We start from the raw sequence: 20,990 nt of genomic DNA, 5'->3' as shown, positions 1-20,990 counted from the left end.
ATTATATTGAATAATTCTTTTCTAAAATAGAAAAATAGACGTCAAAATATCAGGACACATCTACAGCTTGTAGAACTTGACATTTTGTTATTTGACATATTGTGACTGACATAAATGCCAAGTTGTCAATCATTTTTAGGGTAAATATCAAAGTAGTATTTCTTGTAAGTTTAAGTTGGATTAATTGTGCAGCTCTAGTTTTAGCATTCCTGGATGCACCGCCACAGGGATTCCCATATTCAGTCATTTGTCCATGTTTTGTAGAGGGATCCTCTGTTTTCTTCATGGAGCGGGACCTGCTTATGTGACCGTTGGCACAGACAGTCTGGGCAGCTGACCAAAGAGCATTTAATTCATAACATATACAACAGTTTAATTCTATTCTTCCTCCTAACATGTCAGTCATGTTGACTTCTTAGAAACACTCTTGGGCTCCTGCTTTAGGAGGAAAAGCTCAGCTGCACTCGGACAGTTTTTCGCTGGGACTCAGAATAATGCTGCTTTGGACCACTCTGTACAAGGTAAGGATGAATTTAATCTTATGCAACGTTATTCAGAATGACTTTATGCACTGTTTTCACAGAGCCAAGCTGTTCTATGCTATTAGCACCGAGCAACATGAATCTGTCAGTGTCAATGCTAAGGTTAGCTTAAGCTACCACTTACGTTAGCTACACGACTGTTGGCGAGTAGTGTTTTATATGCGGTCATATTTCTTGAAATGTACACACAGCGTATGTTTTGTGTCGACTTCAGTCTAAAGTGTGTGCTTTCAAGAGGGCTGTTGACAACTGAGCTTAGTTTAGTGGGGCAGAGGCAGTTGGAAGCGGTGCAGAGGAGAGCTAACATGATGGTTCTGGGTAAACATCATTCTTTACATTTACATTACGGCTAAAATTTCCTTAGGGGGTCAAATGAGTGGCCATTTTTGTCAAAAGAAAGTTGTAAGAAATGCATAGAACTGTGTTGAAATAATGCTAATCCATTTGTGCACAGACTACTGATATTATTTGACAGTGGAACCTATATTTTCATAAATATTGGATTTTAATAGCAGGTATATGTGAAAACTTTTGCTGGTGGACGGACGTGACATTACGCATGATGATCTGGTCAGTACCAGTACTTCATTAGTAATAAACTTACGGACTTACTATTGCTAATTCTCCTCTTATTCATACATGTTAGTATTGTGGATCTAAAACAATAACAGTTGACACAAAAACACTCAATGTGTCTAAAAGAATAGAATATTTGTTTTTCAGGTAAATTCAGTTCAAATATAACTTGGTCATTTGTGACATGAAAATATAGCATTAATTGTGATGAAATTGGACATTTTTGAGCTGAAAACATAGTTCATATGACCATCCACATGTTGAACAGAACTGAAATCCTGTACATTTGCAGAACTTGCATTTACCAACACAAAGTTCCTTTGGGGATTCACTTCTATTGATTTCTTATGCACAAAGACAGAAATAAGACCTCTAAGCAAATTTTAGCCGTTTACTGTTAAGCTGGCGGGTCAATTCTCCGTTTTTCCCGAGGTTAGGTCACTGTGACATGACATAGACCAGGGGTCAGCAACCCTGGTCCTAGAGAGCCACTATCCTGCATGTTTTAGATGTGTCCCTCTTCCAACACAGCTGATTCAAATGATAAGCCTATCATCAAGCTCTGCAGAAGCCTGATAACGACTGTCAGGTGTGCTGGAAGAGGGAACCATCTAAAACATGCAGGATAGTGGCTCTGTAGGACCAGGGTTGCTGACCCCTGACATAGACCGTTTACTGACAGTGAGAGGACAGACCAGCTGACTGTTAGCATGGAGGAGGGACACTGGGCCCTCTGGATTCTTAACCCTTTCATGCATGAATTATGAGAATTTAAATCAAGACCCCCCCCCCCCCAGGGTATTTTTATTCTTCTTTATGCATAAAAAAAAAAACAAAAAACAATGTGATTGAAATTTTTTTTTACCTACTTTTCATGGAGTTACAAAAATGTCCACTCAGCTGGACACCATGCATTTTATTTTTTATTTTTAATTTTTTTTTTTAAAATTTAACCTTTATTTAACCAGGTAAGTTAGTGGTTAACTGATGCTCATTTACAATAACGACCTGGCTAAGAGGCAGCACACAAACAGAATGAGTAGCAGCACAGGTTATATGTACAAACAACAGAACAGATTAAAAATTACATTTTTTAAGCAAAGAAACATGCATTTACTGACATACTTTGTGAAAACTATGAAATAACATTTTTAATGCTGCTAATCTTATGTGTTCTCACATTTTAACACACTAATACTAATTACTCACTCAGATAATATGCAACAAAAAACAACTTGTTAAAAAAACAACAACTGGTAATTACAGTCTAATAACAAGTAGCAAATAATTTACACTCAAATATGTGACTGCAGATCAGGTTTATCAAGAACAGGAAAGGTACAGTAATGGTATGAATGTCAGTGTATGGAATGATTCTTAAGTGTCCACTGTGTTGACTGATATGGAACTAAAACAACAAAACCCATGAATATACAAGAGAACAGCTGGAGAAGAACTGTCCACTGTAGTGACCACTATGCATGAAAGGGTTAGTCTTCAATTTGGGAGCAGGCTGTGTAGAATGTGTCGATTGTCTTTTATAAAATCTGATAAAAACAAAGCTGGCAAAAGTGTCCCCAGCTCAGAGAAAGTGAGAGAGGGGGGCAAGCAAGCTGTAGGTTGAATGAGGAGAGAGAGCGCCAGTAACATCAGTAATGCAGTTAATTAGAAGAACAAAACGATGTTTTCTGACTTTGTCACAGGGGTTACAGTAAAAGTACTAAAGCAAACCTGTGTGAAGCTGCCTCACTGCTGGATACAGTGTGAATTCAGCTGAAGTTTACACCTGTCTGTCTGCTGTGTCCATTAACCCTTAAAGACCCAAACATGTACTGGCAACCAAAATCATCTACCAGTATAACATTTTTAATAACTTCTGATCCAGTAATCCAACCAATACATGTAAATAATTGGTGTAAAATAATTTGTCATCTTTTCATGGTCATCAGATATGACCCATTTAGATGTTCAGAGTATCCATAGTTACTGTGGAAACACTGTGATCTTCTTCAATATTGGTTCACCAGTAAAACCCATGGAGATGGATCAATGACAGTGGATGGAGACACTGGGTCTATGTTCAGTTATTGATATCATTGCTAAAAAAGTAAGTTTTTCTTCAGTTTTGTCTGTTTCTGATAAAATAACCCTCAGCTTTAATCTGGGCTTTTATGAACATCTACATGATCGGTGAATTAAATATAAGAAAGTACTGGATTTTCACAGAGAATGTGCAAAATACAGAGAATAATGTGAAAATAAGTCGTGATAAATCGCTTAAGAAAAGTTAAATAGAAAGAAAAATTCATTTAGCAACTGCCACCAAAGTCACACTGGGTCTTTATGGGTTAAGTAGACACACTCACAGACCTGTTGTTTTTGTGTTCTTACTTATTCAATTTTTAATTTCAAGCAGACAATGGACAAACAAATGTTATTTTTCACAGTTCAGTTTATACAGAAAAACAAAATGTAATTCTCATTTTCATTTCTCAGGCTAAATTGAATATCTGAAGGAATGGGATATGATTAAGTAATTTTAAAAAATATATTTTTCTGTTCTTCATTTATTTTTTTTTAATAGGTATCTGATAGTTGAAAACCAGGTGACTGACCCACTTGCTTTGAGCAGTTTCATGGGCGCTTTCGTAATTGGTGAGTATTATTAAAATGATTTTGATGATTTACGTGATGTGTTTTACTTGATTTAACTATGTTGCTTTTAATTTTTGAAAAAAAAAACAAAAAAAAACAAAAACATTTTGTGTTTGCTACAATTGCAATACAATTCAACATTCGTAGCTAAAACTAACACAGTCTAATACAACAGTCCTATAATGATTCCTACCATAATGAAGGTCATAGTATTCATTCACTGTCTGTAATGTATAATATTTTTTTCTGAATAGGTATTTGGTGTTCCTCTTATTCAGAGACCTGTGACAACTTTGCTTGGTGCACTGTTCCAAAGGCTCTGCAGTAAATGGTGAGTATTCAAATTATTTTGTTTGATTTGATTACACAGACTTTCAAAATTTATGTATATGACAATGTTGCTATCAGTTTCTGAAATATTCACCTAAAGATTTTGTATAGTGTGCTAAAATGTCAAGAATATACACATTATCCAATTTACTGGATCCACATTTTTAGCTTAGCAAATATAGCCTAATACGACAAGCCTGCAATCAATCCTACCTTCATAAAGGCTATTGTGTGATCTTCTTAACAGTTTCAAAGAGGTATGTCGATATTAAGAGTGGCTGTCCTAAATGGGAAAAAGAAGAAATTCCTCTCACAAAACAATTCAACTGCACCACACACTACAGCCTCCAAAATGACCAGCTGAATCAACATCTCACTGTTTTAGCACTGTAACACTGTATATGATAACCTTCATGAAGGTAGGATTTTTTTTTTTTTTGCAATACTGTTGTATTTGACTGCAGTCGTTTTTGCTTGATAAGTGAGTATGCATTTGAGTAACACAACAAAATAACTTTGAAGAAGTGTGGATCTGTTCAGTGAGGAAGCTCTGTTGGGTGTGTTTTAGGTTGGCTTGCCTGTAACTCCCCCCCCCCAGTGGATGTGGTGGTGTAAGGAGTGTTCAGTAGTCGTTTCAAGTACGTTAGAACTACTTAACCATTACAAACTCAAACATCCACATTTTGGACACACCACCCATGTACATATTCCAAATGTCCATGCACATTTAAGACATGGAATACTTTAATTGTACATCAAAGTAGAGTGCATTCCACACAGGTTATTCACTTTCAAAAAGAATTGACTTCTTTCAGCTGTCACTTATGTGCATGCAAGAATTTAGCTAACGAAAGGGAGTACTTTGTTCGTATCAACACACATCTAAGGAGAAATGGAAATATTTCTTGCATGTTTATGGGCGGTAGTTTTCAAACCAATGTTTATGGAACGTTTAAGTCTCATAAGAGGCGCAGACATACACCTCACACCCTAAGTGATTTTATATCAAGTATTGTGGAAACAACTAAATTAGCATCACCACCATTGCATGATTCTTTTTCTGATTGCCAGGACGAGGAGTGCGTGGAAGAGGAAGTTTCTGATACATCACTAGATTCACTCCACTGGCTCCCTATTTTATATCGTTTTCATTTCAAAATTCTGGTGCTAAGTTTCCGGGCTCTACGTGGCCAGGCCCCTGCATACATTGCTTCCCTGATTCAGCCCTACAGCTGGGCTCGTAGCCTGAGGTCTTCAGAACAGCACCTGCTGACGGTTCCACACACCTGTTTTAGCAGACACGGTGACAGGTCCTTTAAAGCTGTAGCACCACGTCTGTGGAATGACCTGCCTCTACACCTACGGTCCATGGACTCTGTAGAGAGTTTTAAAAAAACACCTCAAAACACTCCTGTTCAAACAGGCTTTTTAATTTCCCAACTGAGTCAGGGCCACCACAAACTGATTGCACTTTATGCATTCATCATATTTTAAACTGTTTTTAATGGTATTTTATTGTGTTTCACGGGTATTCTAATGAAATTTTATTTGTACTGTTTTATTCGTTTTTCGCAATGTAAAGTTGCTACTTTACAGTGTTACATGCACTCCAGCAGACGGCCATCCTTCAGGAGTCTGGGTCTGCTCCAGGTTTCTGCTGTTAAAGGGAAGTTTTTCCTTCCACTGTCACCAGTCACAAGTGTTTGCTCCTGGAGGGTTCTGTTGGGTGTCTGTAAATTTGATTTGATAAAGCACTTTGTGACTCTGTCTGTGAAAAGTGCTCTATAAATAAAATTTACTTAGTTACTTACTTGCTTAGATTGGAAAGGCCAACACAAGGGACTTCCTGGTGTCGTTCAGCAACAGCTAGCAGCAGCCTTGTTAAAGTTGGAATATTTAGTACATGTTCCAGGTACAGCTATGGATGAATTCTTACAAGAACTTAATTACTTGATAAACTCTGCATCAGTTCCATTCTCTAGAAGTTTAGTAAGTGATATTCTTGAGCGTCACAATCTCCAGCTTGATGACTGTGTAGTTACAGAAATCACCACAACAGTTTGCTCAGCTAACCCAGTACAAAGGGCAATTGAAAAAGGTGGCCTTTGTGGTGGAAAAATTTACTTTTTATATTTTATACTCTTTATATTTTATACTGTTAGTACATCTTCTTTTAATGCTGAGTCATTATTCATTATGTGTGATGTTTACCACTCTGTAACACCCCCAACCCAGGAACGGAGTTCTTGCCTTGAGTTAAAACCCAAACACCTAAATGTCTGAATGTGTAGATAGAGGATGGCGCCTGCACTCCAGATTGGATCCAAGCAAGGTTAGAGTGGAGAGGTCATCATGACCTCTTCACGGAGCAGAGAAGGAGTAGTATGGGGTGGTACGATGTACGTAAGGAATGACATCATAGTTTGAGGGGGTTGGATTTGGTTCTATATAATCTTTAGTTTTCTCTTGTTTAATCAGACTTCACTTACAGAGTTTCTCTGTGATTGACTTCTCAATAAATGCATTTATTTATTTTAACTCTAACTTTCTCTCCTCCTCTTTGTGTGTGGGTTATCAGTTGAACATTTCCATAACAGATTGGCGTTGTCGGCAGGATTCCATGTGTGCTGTCGGGCGGGGAACGGAGGTTGGTGGACTGATCATCCTACGGGCCAAAAAGCGGCTGTAGCCCCGTGGTAAAACGACACCGCAGACGGGGGACCGGCCCCGAGCCCCGCCCGTCTCACCACTGGAATCAGAACTGAGTTCAACGCCACACACGGTGAGAAAGTTACAGTTTGGGGTGTGGGGCTGTTACTCTCTGTGTTCCAAACTCACGTCACTGGGTACGTCACTGAAACAATAGTGGCGTGCGATTCGGGTTTATATATATATAAAAAAAGAGAGAATAAAATAAAATAAAAAAATAAAAATGAAAATAAAAAAATAAAAAATAAAAAATAAGAATAAGTATATATATATATATATATATATATATATATATATATATATGTATAGACCTGAGTCGGGTGGCTATTGTATGCAAATACAATAGAGTACAGGCGTTTTTGTGAGATTTTTTCACCTTCAACCAAAAAGAAAATCGTATAGGGTTGCTATTGTATGCAAATACAATAGAGTACAGGCGTTTTTGGGAGATTTTTTCGCCTTCAACCAAAAAGAAAATCGTATAAGGTTGCTAGTGTATGTAAATGCAATAGAGTACAGGCGTTTTTGGGAGATTTTTTTGCCTGCCTTCAACCAAAAAGAAAAATCGTATAAGGTTGCTACTGTATGTAAATACAGTAGAGTAAAGTTTATAACAAACTTGAAAGCGTTTTAGGTGATTTTTTCGCTGACAACTGAAAAGAAAAATCAGGGTTTTTTAGTATTTTGTTCGCCAAGGAACAAAAACCACTTAGAAGACGTTCTAAGTGTAAAAATGGGAAACCGGCCGGGGCACAGTGACGGGGGTGTGGACAGAGAGGCCCCTATTCCAAAACCCATGGGTAAAAAGAAAATATGGGGAAATTGTGCTTGAATGTGCTGATTATTGGGTAAACATGGGTATTTTTTCTAAAACGCCAACTTTGGGTGTGCAAAAACTGAATGAGTTAAAGGGAGGCAAAGAGAGAGAAAAACAAGGTCAGGGAATTTAAACAATAGGAACCTTGTAACAAATGTTTTGAGATGTGGTGAATGAAGCAAAAACAAACTGAGGTATGTGTAACCGTAGATGACACCATCTAGCTGTGTTTTTTTCCCTTTTATGCCTAATTTGTTAGAACATTTAAACCACTTCTTTGTATTCATAACTTTATACTTCCCTTGTATTTTTGTGCGACGTCTGTGCTACGTCTGTAAGATCTGGTAAATTATGCTGCTGGTTATAAAAACAGATATAAAACAGATTATACAGATTAAACAGTTATATTTTCAATTGTCAAGGAGCTTGAGCTCCGCCACTTTACCATATACCATATGCCCCCCCCCTTGTGTTTCTGTGCAGGCAGCGAAGTTGGTGTCCGGGTCTGGACGCCTGCCCACAAAGACGCCGTGAGAACCCGCCCCCCCTCCCGGAACACTCAGCCGTAATTCCAGAACCGGCCAAACGTCAGCGGGCCCCCAGCAGGCCCCCCAGGTCTGCTGACCCCCGGCCTTTTCCACCACCGGAGCCGGACTCCACACAACCCGACTCCACCCCCGCTGCTGATGCTGCAGGCAGGGGGGAGGACACAGCTGGCACAGCTGCACAAATGCCCATGGTGGAAGTCAGCGGACCAGACGGTCCTGTTGTGGTGTTCAGGGCATGGACATTCACTGAAACATCTACCTGATCCACCCGAGGGACTTTCTGCAATGAACACAGACCCACCGGGTCCGAACTCAGGCGGCTTCTGGCTGCGCAGATGACCCCGAGCCTCTGCCGGACGTTTTTTCCCACCTGAGGCTGTCTGTCTGCATGGAGAAACCTGAAACAGGCCTGATGAGACAGTGGAAGATTCCAGACGCAGGGCAGGGGTCACTTTCATCAGACACTCCGGACTGGTCCGCCCGACCCCCCCCCCGGGGAACAGCGTGGGCGGGGCGGGGACCGGAGAACACTCGAGGCCCACCTACACCCGGAAAGGGGTGGTCCGACATGTGGAGGGGTGGGCCACCTCTGTGGCCAACCAGGACATGGGTAAAGGGACTGCCCACAGAGAAGGCGGGGCGGAGACAGCCAGGTGGAGGGAACGGGGCAGGGGATTGGCTCGCGGCCCTGGAGGGCGGGTCTCCAGACACGGATTCCACACCCACTACAGCTTCTGCTGCACTGCCCAAGGGAGGAGGAGGTGACACACACACACATCAGACACACACATCAGACACACACACACACACGCTCAGCTGTGTACTGACTCCTATCAGAAGCTCCCTGTGGTTGATCTTACTATAAGCAGGTTTAAGTTATCGTTTTTAGTAGATAGTGGAGCTACATACTCTGTGATCAGACATGTAGACTTAACACCTACACTAAAGTTGAGTGGAAAAACTATTATTTCTGTGTCGGCTGGTGGTAAACAGGACAGAGAGAGCTTTACTGTTCCGTTGACATGTGTTTCACAAGAATGTACTTTCTCACATTCTTTTTTTACTCGCACCCGTCTGTCCCATTAATTTGTGTGGGCGGGATTTGATGTGCAAATTGGGGGTAAAACTTGAATCGGGTCCAGAGGGGTTAACGATAACTCAACAAAACACAGTCGCAGGCACAGATCTCCACTCACATTGTGTGTACGCACACACAGTGGTTAGGTATGCTGCTGGGTTACCAGATTCTGTATACCACTGGAAAGTCTGTTCCCCCCAAATTACAGAAAAATGGGTCGAGCTAAGTGACAGCAGACTTCAGCCTGGCGCTTATGTCTCACCCCCAAATGATTTATAGTGTGCTTCTCATTTCAGTCCTGGAGGCCCTGACCCCACATATGAGGAAAAGTTTTTTCACACATAGTCTGATAAGCTCACGACTGGTTACATGTTTTGGGATTCATATTTTTTTTGTGCATTGTCTGTGTCACTGACTGATAATCAACATTCTTTTTACAGGCTTGGTGCTGCACCACGCATGTTGCTCTTTCCAAACCATGCCATGCAGATTGGAAAGACGTGGGCCCGTTTGTGGAAAAGGCCTTGCAGGTGTCAGATTTGTGTCCCACCTCTGACCCTGCCATCATGTTCGCTCCCCGACTGGGGGTATACAGACAGAGCATGATATCAGTGTTTCACTGTCAGAAAACTGTACAGTTGTTAAATGATGAAGCGCTGACCTGGATGTCTACATCTCCCACAGGCCTCTCACCCGTCTCCGTGCCACCCAAACTGGCTGATATCCCACCTGGTGTCTGGGCTACTGGTCCACATGATGTGGGTCTCGTCCGAAACTGCCCACCGGTCATCATTACCCCGCGATCTGATTACAGGCCATGTCAAAAACAGTCCGAGTTCGAAGCTTATTTGAATGTGGGAATTATAGTTCCATGTCCTGATTCACCGGTCAGGACCCCAATTTTTCCTGTGGAAAAAAGTGCGAACCCCTCCTGACCCAGACACATGGAGGTTTATTCAAGACCTACAGGCGGTAAACAAAGCCGTGGTTCCACGCATACCCACGGTCCCAAATCCACACACGATTTTATCACAAATTCCGCCGTCTGCATCTCACTTTTCTGTCATTGACCTTTCGAACGCGTTCACATCTGTTCCCGTGCATGCAGATAGCCAGTATTGGTTCGCGTTTCAGTTTAGAAACAAAATGTACACATGGACGCGCATGTCTCAGGGGTATTGCGAGGCCCCAACCATTTACAATTCGATTTTGGCCGACTCGCTGTCCCACCTTGACCTCCCACCAGGTGTTGCTCCTTTACAGTATGTTGATGACCTTCTCCTTTGTTGTCCTTCTTCTCAGGCTTGTGTCTTTTGTTTCACTTGAGGCAGCTGATGGACGACCTTGTCTGCCCAAACATTTCTTCCCCTGGTTTGCTAAGCTGACACATGGCGTAGATCATGTGTCTAAGGGAGGAATGTTAGATAAATGTTTTCCTGCAAAGCATGCAGACAGCTCTGCAGTGGCTAAGGCTTTGGTAACTGAAATTTTGTTTTGTTTTGTTTTGTTGGGGGATCCCAAAGAGGATCTCATCAGACGATGGGTCCCACTTTGTGAACACGGCACTAACTGATTTAGGGGAAATGCTAGGTTTTGACCTCGAAACACACTGGGCATACCATCCACAATCAGGGGGGGCTATTGAAAGGGAAAATAGCACCCTAAAATCAAAACTGGCTAAATGTTGTGAGGAAACAGGTCTTAACTGGGTCAAGGCCCTACCTCTGGTTCTCATGCAAATGAGAAAGAGACGTAGGAGTCGAAGTGGGCTGAGTCCTTTTGAGATTATGTTTGGGAGACCCCATATACAGGTCTCCAGGCCCCCAACCAACCGGGTTGACATCATTGTTGGAGCATGACATGTTGTCTTGGTGTAGGAAACTCTCCTCTGAACTCTCTCAAGTACAGGTACTGGTGAAATCAGCATTACCGGTTCCTGCAGAGGGGCTGCTCCATCCGCTGCAGCCGGGGGATTGGATCCTGGTTCGGGGCTTCAGACGAAAGCACTGGAAACAGCGCAGGTGGCGAGGCCCTTTCCAGGTGCTCCTGACGACGCACACAGCGGTCAAGGTTGCTGAACGTGCCATGTGGATCCACGCGATCCACTGTAAGCGGTTTCTGGGAGAACCGCCGACTGCTGCAGCCGAGGACGGGCCGGAGCATCGATCGACAGCGTAGACTGGACAACTGGACACCCTAGCTGGACACAGCTGTATCACGCACCCACACTCACAAGACTCACTGGTTGAAACCTAGCGGTGGTAACGACCCCAGTGACGTCTCATATACACTTATCCTTTGCCTGGTCACTGGCGAGTGACTGAAGACCCCCTGCCCCACACATACACTGATTCGACAACGATGGAGGTGATCAAAGGGTCAGCTGTCATCTGCATCACCCTCCTGTGCCTGTACATGTGGTACATGGACACATTCTGTCAGGTATCTGATCCTTCACCACCGCATCACATTCCTGTTGCGCCCTGGTCTGTCGGAGGACAGCCAGGGTCAGAGGAGCTTTGGGGACGTCACAGACGTGACCTCCACCTCATTGATCACCACGACTATAGCGATAACACATGGTGGCGAGTGACACGTGATCTGACACGACGTGTCACTAATCAATCGTGCTATGTGTGTAGTTTGATGCCACACAGCTCACATGAAGATACTCTGTTCGCTCCTTATCCTCTCTTGATCAATCACACACTATTGACAATGATAAAGTGGACAGTGGCCGTCTGTCACGGCGTACCCCTGGCTGGGGTTGAGACCCAACGTGACCTTCCTTCAGAAATCCAAGAAATTTCTCTAGAGACGCTAATATTACTATGGTACAGAAAAATGTTGTTTTTCGGCTCAGAGATCTGTCTAATCTTTTTTTCACTCCACAGTTTTGCTTCCATTCCCCAGTCACAGAACACACACGGTATAATTTGGGACACACATCTGGGTGTAACATTACTCTCAAGGTAGCATGCGGGTTAGCAAATTGTGAAAAAAGGGCTGATAAATTTACTTTTCTCCAGTTATAGTCCTTTACAATCTCACGGCATTACTAGGTACACCATCCCCACTGACACATTATGATGCTAAGACCTCATATTTTTATTTTATTTTATTTTATTTTATTTTATTTTTAATGTTACTACCATATATAATGCCACCGTAGCTCTAACTCCTTCTGATTATGGGTATGGCTGTCCTACAGATATGGTGTGGACGTGTGGTCAACACTCTTATTTGTATCTCCCAGCATGATGGGCAGGTACATGTCACCTCTGTTATTTGGTTCCAGCTATCTCCAAATTGACCATCAGCCCAGTTATGTCACCGCCTCACACCCGTGTAAAACGGGATCAGATTTCAGGTGGCCATAAGTTTGTAATCAGTATTATTCCCATGTACGGCCCTGATTGTTTAGCTTGGTACATAGAAGAACTTTCTGTGGAGCTAGAGAATCTCACTGCGTCTGTTGAACAGGGGTTTAATGACCAGTGAGATGAAAGCTCTCCGCACTGTCGCATTACAGAATAGGGCAGCTTTAGATCTCCTATTGGCTGAAAAGGGAGGTGTCTGTCATCTTATTGGCGACCAGTGTTGTACCTATGTACCTGATGTTTCCACAATCAGTTTGATCACCCTAGACGAGTCCTACATGAGGAAAACACTGCATACACTACAACAGGCTGGGATTTTTGGGGCTGGCTGCTGTCTGGGGGATGGAAGGCAATGTTGATGAAAATTATTGCTGTGATTTTTGGTGTGTTTGTATTACTCCTCGGATTATCCTGTTGCATCATTCCAATAATACGTTCAATGATTAGCAGTGTGATTGGTACTTTTAGTATGGTATAGCATGAAGTGATTGATGATGATGATGATAATTATGATTTTGATGACTTAGATGATCTTGATGATGATTTGATGGTGTATGAAGAAAGCAATGTGTAATCCTGTCAAATTAACAAAAATTGTGAAGCTGGAAATTACTGTTCTGACTGATGTCCAAAAGCAGATAGATCATGGGTGGATGTTTATAGTATTTTTTTCATAGTACTTTGCTATTTGTCCTCCAATGTCAAACCTGATCTAAAAAGAAAAAAGACACAAAGTCTGGAAATTTGGCTACATATAATTTATCTGGAGAAATATGGCTTAATTAGGTTGTCTTTGGGTTGATAATCATTTATAATCGTTTATTGATACTCGTATGTAAATTTTATGTTTTTGCATGATTGATTCGGTTGAATAATCAAAAGGGAGGAAATGTGGTGGAAAAATTTACTTTTTATATTTTATACTCTTTATATTTTATACTGTTAGTACATCTTCTTTTAATGCTGAGTCATTATTCATTATGTGTGATGTTTACCACTCTGTAACACCCCCAACCCAGGAACGGAGTTCTTGCCTTGAGTTAAAACCCAAACACCTAAATGTCTGAATGTGTAGATAGAGGATGGCGCCTGCACTCCAGATTGGATCCAAGCAAGGTTAGAGTGGAGAGGTCATCATGACCTCTTCACGGAGCAGAGAAGGAGTAGTATGGGGTGGTACGATGTACGTAAGGAATGACATCATAGTTTGAGGGGGTTGGATTTGGTTCTATATAATCTTTAGTTTTCTCTTGTTTAATCAGACTTCACTTACAGAGTTTCTCTGTGATTGACTTCTCAATAAATGCATTTATTTATTTTAACTCTAACTTTCTCTCCTCCTCTTTGTGTGTGGGTTATCAGTTGAACATTTCCATAACACCTTCTTAGTACTTCATATCAGCGTAAACAATATTACAAGGAAAAATTCAGTGTTGTGGAACCAATTACCTACATACTTGATCATAAAAAGAAACACACTTTTCAGAATGTCCCACTGCTTAAATCCTTGCAGCAAATATTGAATTGCAGATTCATTCTTGATAAGATTGTTGAGAATCATAGAGGACACCAGGATATTAAACTTGACCCTTCTTATGAATTAAGGTCCCCTGAAGATGGTTTGCATTTGAAAGAAAACAGCTTTTTAAATGCTGAGGAATTACGAATATCACTGCATCTGTACGTGGATGATTTTGAGATCTGCAATCCCTTAGGTACCTCTCATAAAAAACACAAGCTTATTTATACCGCAAATTTATACCATGTATAAATTTCTTTAAAATAAATAAATAAGTGATGCTTAGCCTGGCGGGGGGGCAAGAAAAGCCTGGTGGCCTGCCAGGCCTACAACGCACTGGAGGAGTCACTGAACTTTATAAACCTTCTCGGGAGCTACAGGCATCAAAATGCATCTGGCTTTAAAGGGAGAAATTCATATGCGTCCCATCCAATCTTAAATGCATATACACGTGTACGTCGCCTCAGGTGTGAATGAGTTAAGGTACAGACCATAAACTGTTCCAGAATAAAGCCCCGTTAAGAGCTTAGAATTCTTACCACTGAAAAACTAAGGTAGAGGCTTTGAAATTGAAACATGTTGTGTTGAATTTGTTTTAACAGCATAATGCAGTAATAAAAGATTAACGCAGGCCAATCCCAAAACAAGTTTTCTGACTAAAATTGACCAAGTATTCTTATTAAACTGGCCACTACAGCATAATACTTCTAGTCATATATTTATGTGTTTTATTTGATTTAATCTTGTGCCTTTTGTGACTGTTCACTCTGCAGGCTGATGATGAAGCCTTCCAAGGATCCATTGAGGACACCATGGTAGGAATAATACATTGTCAGACCAGGAGAGGCCACCAGTAAACCAGAGGACATCGGGGTTGTCCTTGAAGGCCAGATGGTACTGCAGGATCTGGACAATGTTACTTTTGGTGTTGCAATGTTGTTGGGCTTAATGTATGCTTTGAACCTCAGCTGCCCCACTGAACTGAAGTATACCTTTGAAGTGCTCCAGAAAGTTGTGATGGAGCTCGACAGTGACACTCTCTAAGAAAGCCCAAGTTCTTAAAAAAAACTGTATCAGTGAGCTGTTGCCAGATATGACGTGGGTGAGACAACAGTTCACCGTGTTTGGTCCTTTGGATACAGAACATTGTTGCTCTTTGGTTGCATTGATGATGCTTTGTACACTGACAGAACTCACTTGCACTGCCTTTATATTTGCTACATCATATTTAGTTTAAAAATGGGGAGCCTTGCGTGGAGCATTGCTTAGCTTTAACACTTCTGGACCCCAGTCTACCATGTTAGTCCGTTGGAATATGGACTGTTTATTGCACTAGTACTGGAATGAAATGTTGCAACTCACATATTGCCACATTACTTTCATGTATGTTTTTGGTAATATTTGTTTATTACGTGTGCTTACAAATTGGATGTCAGAAGTGTTTGTGTTACTCTGACTGTTGTTTTTTTGCTCCACGCTCTTTATAACAATTGTTGATATTGTAAAGGGAAAGGCTACTTTGTTGTGATTATTGCCATTTGTTTTTGTCCGCACATACCCCATTGTGATGCATTGTTACCTCCGCCAAGGAGGTTCTGTTTTTGCCGGCGTTAGTTTGTCTGTCTGTGTGCAAGATAACTCAAAAAGTTATGGACGGATTTGGATGAAAATTTCAGGAAATGTTGATACTGGCACAAGGAACAAATGATTACATTTTGGTGGTGATTGGGGGTGGGGGGGCCATGGGGGCCCACTGATCTGCCTTGGCGGAGGTCTGCGCTCTCCGAGTGCTTTTCTAGTTTATTGATGTTTTGTTTTCAGTAGGAAGCTGGTTTAAGGACAGACAGTACTTTGTTCTAATAAGTGGTGTGTCCATACATTCATACATATATTTACACAGACATTCATACTGTTAAAAACTCCACTTCCTGGTTGGGGAGGGGCAGGACCTCACCTCACCTATCAGGCCACACCCAACCCTTTAAGAGGAAGGATCAGGCCCAGCCCATCCTCTTTTTCCCTTTGTTTGACGTAGAGCATGTGGCCTGAAGAACAATCACTTAAATGCACAGACTGGATGGATGCATACCTGAGTGAGTTATTTTGTGTTATTGTTAGTTGAATATCCTTGAACATGTTTCGAATTGTTTTAGTTATACAGTTATTGTTTCCCTTTGTTGAAGATTTAAAATCATCTCATCCAAATCATCCTACCCATGTCATCACCTGAACTGTTCCACCTGTAAATAATCTGCTTGAAGAGAAAATAAAGCATTATAAACGGAATTCCTGACCAGTTATTATATCTGACCGTATGCCAATGCAGAAGTTTTAATTATTCCAACACAAATCAGCCCTTCAACCTCAGCCTTCATAGTTTTTACACATACCTTAGATTTTTTTTTTCTGTCTCTCATTAGGAAGCTGTTTTAAGGACAGACGCTACTTTGAATAAGTGATGTGTCTATACATTTACATACATGTACACATTCAGACTGTTGTGGACCATTCTTTATTGGTGTTTTGTGGTCATTGTTAATTCATGTTTTGTTTTCATTAGGAAGCTGTTCTAAGTACAGAAAGTAATGCATCATTGGCATTAAAAAAGCCATTCATTGGCTCTGATTGTATTTTCTGCTTTCATGGAACCAAAAACTGGATTTGCATTTCAATGTTGAGCACATAGAATCATCAGATAACAAAGAACCATACTACATGGTCAAACAAAGTTTTTCGTCACATGAATAAGAGCGGGAAGAAGTATAACTCATAAACTCCCACCCCCTTTTTACAAACTAATAATTGAATTAAATCTGCTTCCTTTGCTTTGTTGACACACTTTTTTTCTATATATTTTTACAATAACACAAAGCATCAACACAAACCTGCGGTGGTCCAGAGGTGCAATAGCCCAAAAAATTATCCACTGTGAAAAAAAGAGAACAGGCCAAAAAATTATTGGCCCACGCAAAAGTGTCCCAGCAGGGTTTAGGTTTGTTAGGTGTATATTTATGCTAAAAAGGGTGTCTAATTGTGTTAACTTCACGAAAAATTAGAAGTAACTAAAGTCAGTAAAGGGCATTTGGAGGTGATGGATTTTTACTTTGAGTTTGTATCTGGGGTTCTAAAAATAAACTAAAAAGTTAATTCTGAAAGATTATAGGATATTTTATTATCTTGTCAAAATAGTTGCGATAAATTGATGATTTATTTTAGAAATAGCAAAACTGGACAAAAGTAGGATAATAGTGGATAAGTAATTTATTTATTTATTTTGTTATAAATACTGAAACGGATGAAATGTTTTGATATATGTACATGGTGGGGAAGCAAAACTTACAATATTTTGAGGCAGGGATTGAAAGACAGTGTATGACCAATTAGTTTATTGAAAGTCATGAGAATTTATTTGCCATAAGAAAATGTACATAATAGAAAATGTTTTATTCTATGTGTCCTCCTTCTTTCTCAATAACTGCCTTCACACGCTTCCTGAAATTTGCGCAAGTGTTCCTCAAATATTGGGGTGACAACTTCTCCCATTCTTCTTTAATAGTATCTTCCAGACTTTCTGGTAATAGTTTTGCTCATAGTCATTCTCTTCTTTCCATTATAAACAGTCTTTATGGACACTCCAACTATTTTTGAAACCTCCTTTGGTGTGACGAGTGCATTCAGCAAATCACACACTCTTTGACGTTTGCTTTCCTGATTACTCATATGGGCAAAAGTTTCTGAAAAGGTATGGATAATAGTGTTAGGTATGATTATGACATCAATATATGTTTGGTTTCAAAACAACTGACGTAGTGCCTGCTGAGAAAAAACAACTAAATGTTCATTGTAAATTTTGCTTCCCCACCCTGTAGCAATCCAGCTGAAATAGGGATGGAAACAGTATCTGTATGCTTTTCAAGAATAGGTCCGTAGTGAGAGTTGTTGTTACCTAAAAAGACCACTAGGTGTCAGACTAAGACCATGTTATGTCCATGGGGGATCCAACTGTTTAGATTTACCTTGAAGGAAAGATAAAGGATACCACATATCCATATATTAATTTAAAGTTAAGAGTTTAATATTAGAACATTAATGAAACTTGTTCAAATAAATCTTTTTCACTAATCTAATTATGTACTTGGTTTTCTTGAATTGATTATGTTAATATCTTAACTGAGAAGGTGTATTACTTATTGTCATTATCCTGATTATTGCTTGATGGGATGATACATTTAAAAATCCTGAAGGGACAAAATCATTCTAATGAAATGTTTGTTTTGTTTTTTTCTTTTTGTTCAAATTAATACAAAAATAGATAATCTTAATTTCGTTCTGAGTCTAATGACTACTGTAGAAATTGCTGTATTCATGAAGCTGATGAGAAACCGTAGTTAGAAAAGCTGTACTTGCATTAATCAAACACTAAGTGTCACTCTGAGACCATGTTATGTCCATAGGGGATCTAAGGGTTCAAACTTACCTGGAAACATGGAAGACACAATAAGGCAACTACAGACATTAAAGGTTAAAAATGAGACCCAGTGTATTAGGAAATGTATTTAAACATTAAATATCAAGTATTTTTATTCTATATCAAATATTTTAAATCTAAAAGATATTTAAAAAACAAACAAACCTCTAAATGTGATTCTAGTTCCAATTTCCATAATAATACATAAAGTGAAATTAAGTAGTTAAAGCTCTAACTTTACATGAGATTTTGCTCTTTTTTTTTTTTTTTTTTTTTTTTTTGACTTTTTAATGTTTAATAAAGAATATTTTCATGTATTAAAACAATCAAATTACCTAGAAATATATATATGAATAATTTTCAATGAGACTAAGTTTTACAATCCACTGATAAAAACTGTATTTGGACAGTTTATCAGTGCTTATACATGTTAATTAATTAACAAACAGGTCTTGTTAAACTCACAGATCAAATACTTCTTTTACGGTTAATTGTCAGTAATTTTGTCTTGTTTTATTTTTTTTTAAAATTTTTTTACAGTATTAAACTTTAAATTAACAGTTTAATCTCATAAATAGAAAAGAAAATTTGTGACATTATGATACATTTGCAAATGTATTTTAACTGTATTTTTCTGTGAAAAAAGAAAAAAATTCTCTTAAAAAATTGAATTTTTTTATTATTCACAGTTGCAGTTTTTTGTGTGTGTTATTTTACATTTGACATGTAAAATCACAGTCTATTTTTGTCATTTCATTGTTATTTTCCTGTATCTTGAAAATACAGGAAAAGTCTGTAAAATAAACAGTGAAAATTCTGTTAAATTATAGATTTTTTTTTTACAGTGAGGGTCTGATTACCTAATAACAAAAAATGAGTGAAATCATATGAAGTGTTTCATCTTGCTGTGCTGTTCTGCAGAAGATGCAAAAGCCTTTTCCTTTCATTGCATTAGTTTCTGAATAACTATTTCATATGTGATTCATGCAGCAGAAAGGCATCTCCTAAAGCTGCACAGCGTTCGTACTTTGACTGAAATGTACTATATTGATCTCTAATAGTTTATTTTACGTTTTATAATAATAACCTACTATATACAGGGTGGGGAAGCAAAATTTACAATATTTTGAGGCAGGGATTGAAAGACAGTGTATGACCAGTTAGTTTATTGAAAGTCATGAGAATTTATTTGCCACAAGAAAACTGACATAATAGAAAATGTTTTTATTCTATGTGTCCTCCTTCTTTCTCAATAACTGCCTTCACACGCTTCCCGAAACTTCCGCAAGTGTCCCTCAAATATTGGGGTGACAACTTCTCCCATTCTTCTTTAATAGTATCTTCCAGACTTTCTCGTAATAGTTTTGCTCATAGTCATTCTCTTCTTTCCATTATAAACAGTCTTTATGGACACTCCAACTATTTTTGAAATCTCCTTTGGAGTGACGAGTGCATTCAGCAAATCACACACTCTTTGACGTTTGCTTTCCTGATTACTCAAATGGGGAAAAGTTTTTGAAAAGTTATGGATAATAGTGTTAGGTATGATTATGACATCAATATATGTTTGGTTTCAGAACAATTGATGTAGTGCCTGCTGAGAAAAAACAACTAAATGTTCATTGTAAATTTTGCTTCCCCACCCTGTATAAATAATTTTTGGAGGAATGATGAATAATAGTCATGTGTTGTATTATGTACTTTAGTGCGTACAAACATCTGTAATACATGTTGCATCCATCCATTGGAGCATTTCAGGTCATTCTTAAAAAGATAAAACCTATATTGCATGATTATCCAAAACTTTTAATGTCTGCAGATGCAAAAAAAAACAAATATCAGTGTTTATCTGTACCTACACATATGGACAAACAGTAAAAGGACATGTCTTTATACTTTACTTTATACTGAGTTATAAGCTGCCTCTTTATGAAATGTTTGAAGGAATGTGACAGAATCAGTTGTGGTGAGGCTGTGCACAGGGTATAAACCTGATAAAGCATTGCAGAAGGAATATTTTTGTGTTGCCAGTCTTTCTTTGTTTTTTTTTTTTACTTTCCTAGACATGAGCGTCAGTCCTTGGTGTGTTTTGTATTTCAGTATACATGGACAGTCTATTGACTCTTAGTTGTTTTCTTGGCATTTGAAGGATATTGACATCCTCTGTTTGTTCACAGGGCCTGAAAGCGACTAAAGATGCAAGGCTCCCCCTTTTATATTGTACCATCACATTCTGTTGTGTTGTATGTCTGTGTTGGAAGGAAGACACACACGATTATACACGGTGTAGTGTGGTATTTGCTTTCTCCTCTTTTAACACCAGCCCATAAAAAGTTTACTGAGAGCCCTCCCTTCTGCTTTCATCAGC

General features: G+C 39.4%; 1 long non-coding RNA gene across 2 annotated transcripts; it reads left to right on the top strand.

Annotated features, from left to right (window-relative positions):
• The first annotated feature begins 216 nt into the window (after window positions 1-216).
• Window positions 217-15,759, top strand: LOC115415426 (uncharacterized). 2 transcript variants are annotated; one of them, XR_003934805.1, is made up of 5 exons: window positions 217-521; window positions 3,703-3,773; window positions 4,028-4,104; window positions 4,672-4,741; window positions 14,928-15,759. It is a non-coding gene; the product is annotated as an uncharacterized LOC115415426 (long non-coding RNA). The 2 variants fall into 2 exon arrangements; XR_003934806.1 differs by lacking the exons at window positions 4,672-4,741; window positions 14,928-15,759 and adding an exon at window positions 4,351-4,438.
• The last annotated feature ends 5,231 nt before the right edge of the window (window positions 15,760-20,990 follow it).

Source organism: Sphaeramia orbicularis, chromosome 24 (genome assembly GCF_902148855.1).
Source record: "Sphaeramia orbicularis chromosome 24, fSphaOr1.1, whole genome shotgun sequence".
Classification (NCBI taxonomy): domain Eukaryota; kingdom Metazoa; phylum Chordata; class Actinopteri; order Kurtiformes; family Apogonidae; genus Sphaeramia; species Sphaeramia orbicularis.
This window is presented reverse-complemented; position numbering and strand designations above follow the sequence as displayed.